This window comes from Hemicordylus capensis, chromosome 1 (genome assembly GCF_027244095.1).
Source record: "Hemicordylus capensis ecotype Gifberg chromosome 1, rHemCap1.1.pri, whole genome shotgun sequence".
Classification (NCBI taxonomy): Eukaryota; Metazoa; Chordata; class Lepidosauria; order Squamata; family Cordylidae; genus Hemicordylus; species Hemicordylus capensis.
In genome coordinates this window covers 323,863,910-323,873,897 of record NC_069657.1, presented here as the reverse complement: position 1 = coordinate 323,873,897, position 9,988 = coordinate 323,863,910, and positions in this window count along the sequence as shown.

Sequence of the window (9,988 nt, the reverse complement as noted above, 5' to 3'; positions counted from 1 at the left end):
TTCTGGTAGCTCCAGGTCTTAACACTCACATCAATTTCAGAGGATGAATACAACTGAAGGAAGCCCGGGCGGGTGCGTGGCTGGGGGAGTCAGTCATGTGACTTGCCTCTGGGGGGCCCCCAAGGCAGTGCGCCCCCAGACAACTGTCTCCCCTTGCCCTATTATAGTTATGCCCCTGGCACTATGTACAGAGAATCAGGGCTTGTGAATAACTGAGCTGAAGCTTATGAGCTAGGATTGTATTCATTTGCTCTTACTTTGCTTCTTGTGATAAGTGAGTTAAATGTGATGTCTTAATAATATGGCTATTAATGGTGAGTTTGTCTTTGACTCAGTGTGAAATCTTTACTGTTAAGGCCCACTGGGAGTTTCTTGCTTTCTTTCTCTCATTTTAACTGTCTTTCTGAAATACTAGAATATATTCCAAGCAGTGACACAGTTTACTCTGCATATCCTTTAATTATTTTCAGAGTACCTGGGAAAAGTCAAATTCTCCATTTATTTTTAAAACTTACATAATAGTGATGCTACAATGCATAGAGAATTAGACAGGCACTTGTGTTTAGTTTTCCAAGTTGTGTTTAGTTTTCCACCTCCACATAGTATTTGGGTATTTCATGAGCCCCAGCATACTGAAATTTGTAGTTTTCCTGCATTTTTGGTCTGGCTGCGCCCACTGCTAAATAGTTTTTGGAATATTAAAAGATTAACGAGCTTGACTTGTATTTTCCAGCTGATATTATAGTAAAGTTATCTGAAAGATGGGTGTTAGATGTTTGGACAGGGGGCGCAATTTCAGTGCTTGCCCTAGGCGCTATTTCCCCTAGATATGCCTCTGCCACTCATCTACCTTGCCACTTTAGTCCTTATAGTTCTTCTGTATACCAACAGGCCAGTTTTGAAGTGGGTCAGAGAGGATGTTCAGGAGTGATCATGTCTACTGTCCTGGTGAGTTTCCTGTTCCAATTCTGTGCCAAGCAAATATGTTCCACCATATTTGCTTGGCTAGTCTTTCCATTGCTATTAGTCTTTTGGTTACTGAAACTATTACTAGATTTCAAAGAGGAAGCAAAGCGATGAAGACATTTATTTTTGAGAGAAAGAGATATTCTCACCCTTTCTTTGATTAATGACTTTTCTCACAGCTGTGGAAGACTTAAATTAACATCACCTGTTTTGTCCTGATTAAGTTGTCCTTGTGGTACATTTCAGGTATTTTCGCACTTCCCTATTTTCACACTTACATTTTGCATACAATAATAAATGGAAAGTGGAGCTAATTAATACTATATCCCTGCATGCTTACTTACAGAAACTTCAACTTAATAACACTTTCAAAATTATGTGTGGCAGAGTGGATAGAAAAAGACTGCTGTTTTCCAAGTGCTAGGTAATGTACTGCTATCATGCCTATTGCCTTGCACTAGGAAAGATTATAACAGGGTATAATTGTTGCTTGCTCATTTGTTTGATTCAAGCAAACTATATCAAATAGCACCTAATTATGCTCATTGAATAGCATTACAGGAGGGAGCTTACGCAGTGGTAGCGCAGTGTAAACAAAGGCCCATACTCCATTACCATGGTAGGTGTAAACAGACAAGAAGCTGTTGCTGCTGCTAATTAGCCTGGCATTTTTGTGCTTGCGACATCAGAAGGAAATTGCATGAAAATTTGTTTGGAGTCTGAGTACACAGTTTACTGCAGCTCCATCTGGTGCATGCCCTCCGATTACCCAGAAATGTTTGGCTGGTGGACTGAAGGACACCATTTGACAGCGGGCCAAGTTGAAAGGTCTACTGGCGGTAAAACAATGGCCACCCTTTAACAAGTGGATCATTGTTGCTGAACAATAAAGCTTTCTGGCTTATTTGAATGTCAACAATTCAGAAAAGTTGATGTTTTGGAGCCATCAAATAAAATGTTTTTTGTGAAACAGTTTATTATTTCAGGGGTAATTATTTGAATCATTCATGGTAAAGGATGTTTACTAATGAGAGCTTGGCGGCTGCAAATTCCAGGGAGACTGAATGCTCTTTGTGCTGACAAAAAGGCCCAAATCACAAGAGAGCAACTGACTGGACAAATCATTCATCTATGCAAATGCCAGCTGAAATGGTCAGATGCATTTATTACCCTCCTCATTATAGTAAACAAGGCAGGAATCGTGACTGGCAGTTATCAACTTGCCCTGAAGTATGATTTGTTCTCCTACTACTATTTAAATGAGAGGAAAAAAGGCATGCCACCAGGGACTCGGTCGGTGTATAAAAGAGTAAATGTCACAGAGCCCAGCGCTTAAAGACTCTTGATTGACAAATGTTTTATTTGACATATCAAACAATGATGGTTTTCATATCAAATAGCCCACATTTGTGAGCCAAAACTTAACCCCTTGAAGAGTTATGCCTCCCAAGTAAAATCTGGAAGGAAGTTACCCTCAAAATAGAAGCAAGCAATTTGGCTCCCGAAGCACTAAAAATATACTCTGCAGCAGGTGACAGGAATGACAAAATGTTTTTATCACAGCACATACACGCACAAGATCACACAAAGTACAGTGTAAAAAAGAAGAAGTTGTTTCTGGTGGCTTCAGATGACCTACTTGCATTCTGGAGTTGTGATGTTGCTGTTTCCTGTTGAGAAAGTTAACTGATACAAACTAAAGTATATGCCAGAATAAAAACATGCAGTATTGCAGTTCAGGATTGCTATTACGTTGTATATAATGTGTATTATATTGCTCTCTAAGCAAGCCTAAGTTTCCCAAGTGTGGAAATTAAAGGCCCTGCAAACCATTCTTCCAGGTTGTGCTCTCCATATATGGGTTTAAGTCCAAGGGTCCTTCTGATGCTGCAATGTTATGACATTTATAGCAGATACTGTAACTGGCCTCACCTCGCCAATGGCTGCCACTCTTGCTAGTGCCTTGGTGTGTTAACACACAGCATAATTGTACTGCTCAAGAGCTCCTGTGTTGTTCCAGCCAGCACATATGGGGTAGGTCCCCTCCTGGCTTCTTCCACAGCTTCCTACTGGCTATTCTAGTCCACATGGGCAATACTAATTATTTCTACAAGCAAAGGATGGGTATGGGGATTTCACCTTGGGGCATAACTAGCCAGCTCTACCCTGCTCTCCATGAATAGAATTATGCTTCAGTGGTATAAGTCACAGTTTGTACCATTGAGCTTAAGCCAATCCACTGGAATGATCTGCTCAGGACTTGACAGCTTATTCCTTGCCATGTCAGACTTGCCCATTTCAAAAGCTAAGAAATTTGAACCCTTCTGGATGATAGGAACAGTATCAGACAAGGGTCTCTCCTCTTCTTGCCTGCTTCACAGAGGAAGAACAAGCTGAAGAATGGGATCACTATGAAGCCAGAGAGGGTACATGCATCACACACAAATATTCAGCCAATCCATACATAGTTCTGCAGTCAGACATCAACAAAAAATTTTTTTATTCTAGCCATTCTTCAAAGCTGAAATGCCAAACAATTAAATGATGTGCTGTCCTTTATTTAGCTTTGCCTTCATTACATGGCAAAGAAGTGATGTGAAGAAATGTGCCACTCACAAGATCAACACTAAGTTCTCAGCACAACAAACAGGGGCACGGCTGTGCACCAGCTTTCCTGACTACAAGCAGCAAGTGCAATCTCATAATTGCACTTTATGAGCAGTCTCATAAATTCCATCAATTCAGAGCAACTTCTAGATATTTAGCATGAAAACTGGCATCTTGTTAAATGTGTTCACTTTTCCACAGTGTTCTTCAATTTGTCTGGACATATATCCTTGAATTTGTCTCATCCCAGGCACACTCTTGTGACTTCTCCTTCATGATATGGACCAGGGGAGGAGCTTCAATAGGGCAGACGAACCCATGGCACCCTGCCTCCCAGAGCTGCCTTAATCTGACAGGAGATGCCTTGCTCTTCTCCCTCCCTCACCTCATCTTCCCCACAGGCCACCTCTCCTCACCCATTAGCCAGCTCTCTATTGACCTGGCTGGAGTGCAGCTAGAACATGGGGGCTGAAGCCCGGGGGCCTCTGCCATCACGTTGGGGGTCATTAGAAGAGCAGAGGAAGGGAAGGGAAGGCAGGGGACACAAAGCAGCCAGCAAAGGGGTGGCAGAGGAAGCAAAATGGCACACGAACGGGTGGCAGGGTGCTCCAGAGTTGGCACACAGGCCGCCTTCAACCTCACTACGCCATTGATGTGGACTCTTTCCCCTTTCACTCCACCTTTTAAAGCCTTGTAGGAGTCCCACTTTCTGAATCCACATTCAGTGCTATCCTCTTCACTCCACTCAACCTAAGGTTACTTAAAGAGCTGCCTTCAATTCTGGGAGGAGGAAACGGAGAACTATGAAAAACATGAATAGTAACAGGACAACAAATCAAAACACAAAGGAAAAACAACAGAGGAAATTCTCTGAGTGTGTGATATGAAGGGAAAAACATATTTGGCATTGACCAGTAGTTTTAAATATTCAGATGCCAGATGTTCATTTTACTCTAGTTGCCAGAACACCCCCTCAGCTGAAATTTTAGCCTCCATCTTGACCTAGCAAATTGCTGTATGTACCACAGCTTGTGCTTTGAAGGTTGGCTCGATTTCAGGCAAGCAAGATGATAACATAGACAGAGGCTTGTGCTTTTAGCCTGGGGGAGGGTTATTGTTGCTGCTGCAGTTACTACTACTACTACTACTTTATTAATCCTAATCCTACTCCTAAAAATAAATATATTGCTTTTCAGTACAATGGATATATCTTCCAGTGCTCTTGCACTTTGATGAGGCTTAATTGCCAGCCAGGCAGGAAGGGTCTTGGGACAACAGAAAGTTTCAGTGGACTGACAAACCTCATGCAATCAATTACTTCAAACCTGCTCCCACAGACAAAAAACCATACTTGATAATTGTGGTCTTTTGATAAAACTATGAGACTGTTCATACAAGCAGCCCAACCTGGGCTTGCATAGCCCAACCCAGGCAGGGCTGCTCGTGTGAAGGGCTGATCAGAGCTGATCCCAGCAATGCCCCACTGGGTAGCTCAAGGTTCCCCCAGGCTATTACCTAGGGAGAAGGGCATGAGCACACCGTTCTACCTAGGATCCTGGTGGTGTGCCTGCTTGGGCTGCCTCCGTGTAGTGCACTGAAGGATATATAGAGGCTAGACTGCGGTCCCCAGACCTCCAGAATGCTGTGCTTCCAGGAGCAGTGTGGCTTATGTGCATGCACAAGCCACACAGCCCACTGAAGAGTGAAGATTGTCTGGTGAGGGGGAGAAAGGTAAGATTTATCCTGCTTCTCTCTGCCCCCCATGCCCTCTCTGCCCCACTCACTGGTCATGAGAACAACCATTATGTCTTTCATTAAAACTTACTTTTTTTCTTTGGAAAAGCTCTGGCCTCCTCTCTGTTTGATTCTCTGGGATACTCTACAGTGATGTTTCAGTATGTAAATCACATCTTTAGATATTTGCACTTGCTGGTAGGGTGCTAGTCAACCTCCCAGCAAGTCAGAGTTGTCTGCAAAAGGGAAGGGGTTTCCTCAGCATCTGAGTAATTTTCCACTCTAAGAATAATTTTCCCAGAGTAGATTTTAGGTACACATGTGGTATAAAATAAAATGAAATAGTAATAAATAAATAAGTAAGTAAGTAAGTCGTGGAAATAATAAAGCAGCAAATAACAGCAGTGTCAAAGAAGATTAGCAGATATGAAGCTAGAATTACACAACGCAGGCAGAATCTCCAATTCCAGTCGAATCAGAGACACTTCTACCAAAGCACAGAAGGAGAAACTGCAAGAAACATAGAAATACCAAAAAAAGAAGAAACAGTGCAATTCTGGGGGAAACTATGAGACAATCCAAGAGATTATAATAAAAAAGCAGGCTGGGTGAAAGAGGTCAAAAAATGTAACCAACAAATGCAAGAATTAATAATAGCACCAGAATTAATAAGTGAAAGAGCAAAGAAAATTAAAAATTGGATTACACCATGTGACGTTGAACTGCATGGCTTTTGGCTTAAACACCTAACAAGCCTTCATAAACAACTATCAAAACAGTTCAATCACATGTTGCAAGGAGGTGATATTGAACGATGGCTAACAACTGGGAAAACTCATCTCATCATGAAAGACCCAGCAAAAGGTGCAGTTGCAAGTAATTATAGACCGTTAACCTGCCTGCCAACCATGTTCAAATTATTAACTGGAATAATAGCAGATGAAGTAATGCAACACTTATTAACTAATAAACAGCTTCCAGTTGAACAGAAAGGAAATTGCCCAAACACCAGAGGCACAAAAGACCAGCTGCTGATTGACAAAATGATTTTAGAAAATTGCAAGAGAAGAAAAACAAATCTAAGTGTTGCATGGATTGACTACAAGAAGGCCTTCGACTCGTTGCCTCACACATGGATACTAAAATGTTTAGAAACAACTGGTGTCAGCAAAAACATTCAGATATTTATTAAAAAAGCAATGAGCATGTGAAGTACACAGTTAACAATCAATGGCGAGACACTTGGACAGGTTAGCATTAGAAGAGGTATTTTCCAAGGGGACTCACTATCCCCTCTGTTGGTTGTAATCGCCATGACTCCACTTTCACAAATCCTAAGCAAAACAGGCCTCGGATACCAAACATCTAAAACATCAAGTAAAATAGACCATCTGCTATACATAGACGATCTGAAGTTGTATGGAAAGTCCCAGTCAGAAATCGAATCACTGCTAAACACTGTCCGTATATTCAGTAGCGATATAGCAATGGAGTTTGGACTAGACAAGTGTGCTGCATTAATAATGAACAGAGGAAAAATAAGAAAAACAGAAGGAATAGAACTGCCCAATGGAAGCAACAGCAAGAACCTGGAAGAAAAAAACACATTACAAATACTTGGGCATTCTCCAGGCTGATAACATTGCACACACTGAAGTTAAAAGAAAAATTGGAAGTGGAGAGTTAGAAAAATCAGGAGAGTTAGAAAAATCCTCAAGTCCAAACTCAATGGCGGGAACACCATACAAGCCATAAACACCTGGGCTATACCTATTATCAGATACAGTGCAGGAATAATAGACTGGATCCAGGCAGAGCTAGAGACGCTAGATCCTAAGACCACCAAAATAATGACCATCAATCATGCTCTGCACCCCCGCAGTGATGTAGATAGGCTATACCTCCCTCACAGCTCAGGTGGAAGAGGAATGCTGCAAGTCCATCAAACAGTAGAGGAGGACAAAAGAGGCCTTGAAGAATATATAAAAGACAGTGAAGAAGATGCACTTCAAATGGTCAATAATGAGAAATTATTCAACACCAATGAAACAAAGCAGGCCTACAAGAAAGAACAAGTCAAGAACCAAGCAGAAAAATGGAAAAAATAAGCCACTGCATGGTTAATATTTGCACAATATAAGTGGAAAATCAGACATCACCAAGACCTGCAATGGCTTAAGTATGGCAACTTGAAGAAAGAAACAGAGGGTCTAATATTGGCTGCACAAGAATAGGCACTAAGAACAAATGCAAATAACAGCAAAAGTTGAAAAATCAATAACAAACAGCAAGTGCCGCCTTTGTAAAGAAGCAGATGAAACCGTGAACCACCTAATCAGCTGTTGTTAAAAGATCGCACAGACTGACTACAAACAAAGGCATGACAAGGTAGCAGGGATGATACACTGGAACATCTGCAAAAAATACAAGCTAGCTGTAGCCAAAAATTGGTGGGACCATAAAATTGTAGAAAACGAAGTTGTAGAAAATGAAAGTTGTAGAAAGTTGTAGAAAAGTTGTAGAAAATGAAGATGCAAAAATATTATGGGACTTCCAACTACAAACAGACAAACATCTGCCACACAATACACCAAATATAACTGTAGTCAAGAAGAAAGAAAAGCAAGTTAAAATAATCAACACAGCAGTACCAGGGTATAGCAGAATAGAAGAAAAAGAAATAGAAAAAATCACAAAATACAAAGATCTACAAACTGAAATTGAAAGGCTGTGGCAGAAGAAGACCAAAATAATCCCACTAGTAATTGGCGCCCTAGGTGCAATTCCAAAACAATTTGAAGAGCACCTCAACACCATAGGGGCCACAGAAATCACTATCAGCCAATTACAAAAAGCAGCTTTACTGGGAACAGCCTATATTCTGCGACAATATCTATAACAACAGCAACAACACTGACAATAAAATTCAGCCATCGCAGGTCTTTGGGAAGGACTCGATGTCTGGATAAAACAAACCAGTCAATAACACCTGTCTGACTGTGTAAATAATAATAGAAATAGAGCCAAGCTAGTGTGGTAACACCCTCCAGGCTGCATATTCTCCTTCTTTCCATTCGGTTTCTGCTCCCTGTGCCAAGAAAGGCCATTCTTACATTAGGTATATGAAATCAATGGCTGTCTTCTCCTCTTGGACTAATCTGTATGTTACAGGTCATTTGGCTGCACTGAAAGAGAGAGCTGAAGTTCTCCAGAACACTGCAATTACTTGATCAGATGTTGTTTTGAAAATGGTCATGCACACATGCATAAAGGAGGAGAACTTTTTGTTAAGCATCCTTTGGTAGGCCAACAAATATTCTTGTTATTGAAAAAAAACCTTAGATAAACCTGACTTCCTATTATTCAAAAGTGAATAAGAAAATATAAGAAAAGATGCTCACCTTTGTTTCTTACAAATAATCTGTGTATTGTACACAATGGAATTCATTGTTTTGTTGTTTTAATTATATCTTGATTTGTATGCTTCCTAAAATGGCCATCTAATTTACCCATATAGTTCAGTTGGTTGGGTACCAAGTCAGCTTGATTACACACATTCTTGTGTTCCTTTTCTAAAGGAATGGAAAGAAGATGAGCAGTGTTTAATAGCCACCCCCGCTTTCCATCCACCACTGCTTTCTGTAGATCCCAATGTTTCTGTTTTAGGTTGCCAAATTAACATAAGTGGGAGAGGTAGACAAATAAATGGTCATTGCAAGCTGAGAAAGAACACATCTCACTATCTCCACAGAGGATTTTTGGCATGAAAGATTTTGAAGAAAAAAAGATATGCCAGGTGCTAATGAGCCTCAGATGAGCACCTGCTCTCCTCAATATGCCAGTGACATTGCTGGCCTCTACCTTCTCAAGTGCAAACAAAGTTAAATAAGTTGATTAATATGGTTCAGGAAGGTTCAGGTTTAATTTTCAGAAATGTGAACTAATCAACAAATTCTCAAGCACTTAGTGTGTCCAGTCAATAACAATGCCACCTTCAAGACTATGTGCCCGGAATAAGTGATAATCAGCAAGTCTCAAACAAAATGGCCACAGTTATCAGAGAAACAATAATATAGTCAAATAATTCTGAAGAACAGCAATCTACAGAGTCAAGTCTGTTGTAATCAAGACATTTCATAATCTGCATTCCATTACCTATGTGAATATGGAGATTTTGTGATTCTGGGTTCTTTCCTTGTACAGTATCATATGCTCCAAAAATTATCATTAGACAAATTTTCCATCTGGTGATTCGTTGCTTTCAAAAGCAGCCCATAAAAGCAAAGTAAAGTGTGCTGTTGAGTCAGTGTCATAGATTTAACTAAAACACTGGACCATTATTTTGGGAAACAAATGAATCCCTCCCCCCTGCAAAACTTGATGTGTATGGTCTTAGAATAGACATTGGGGCTATTCTCATGATCGCAGAAAATCGGACTAGCCTCTGCTAGCCCAATTTTCTGCTATCGTGAGAACCACCGGGCTCAGCTGTGAGCCTGGTGGTTCTAGAACGGGTAACCTGCTCAAGAACCCCTGCCCTAAAACCAGGTTTGCGGAGCGAGCACTCCGCAAACCTGGTTTTGAAGATTGTAAGTAGATGCAGCACGGCTTCGTGCCTGCCTATTCACGAGTAGACTCACGGAGGGGAGGCGATAAGCTGACTCCCGGCTCCAGGGGTCTC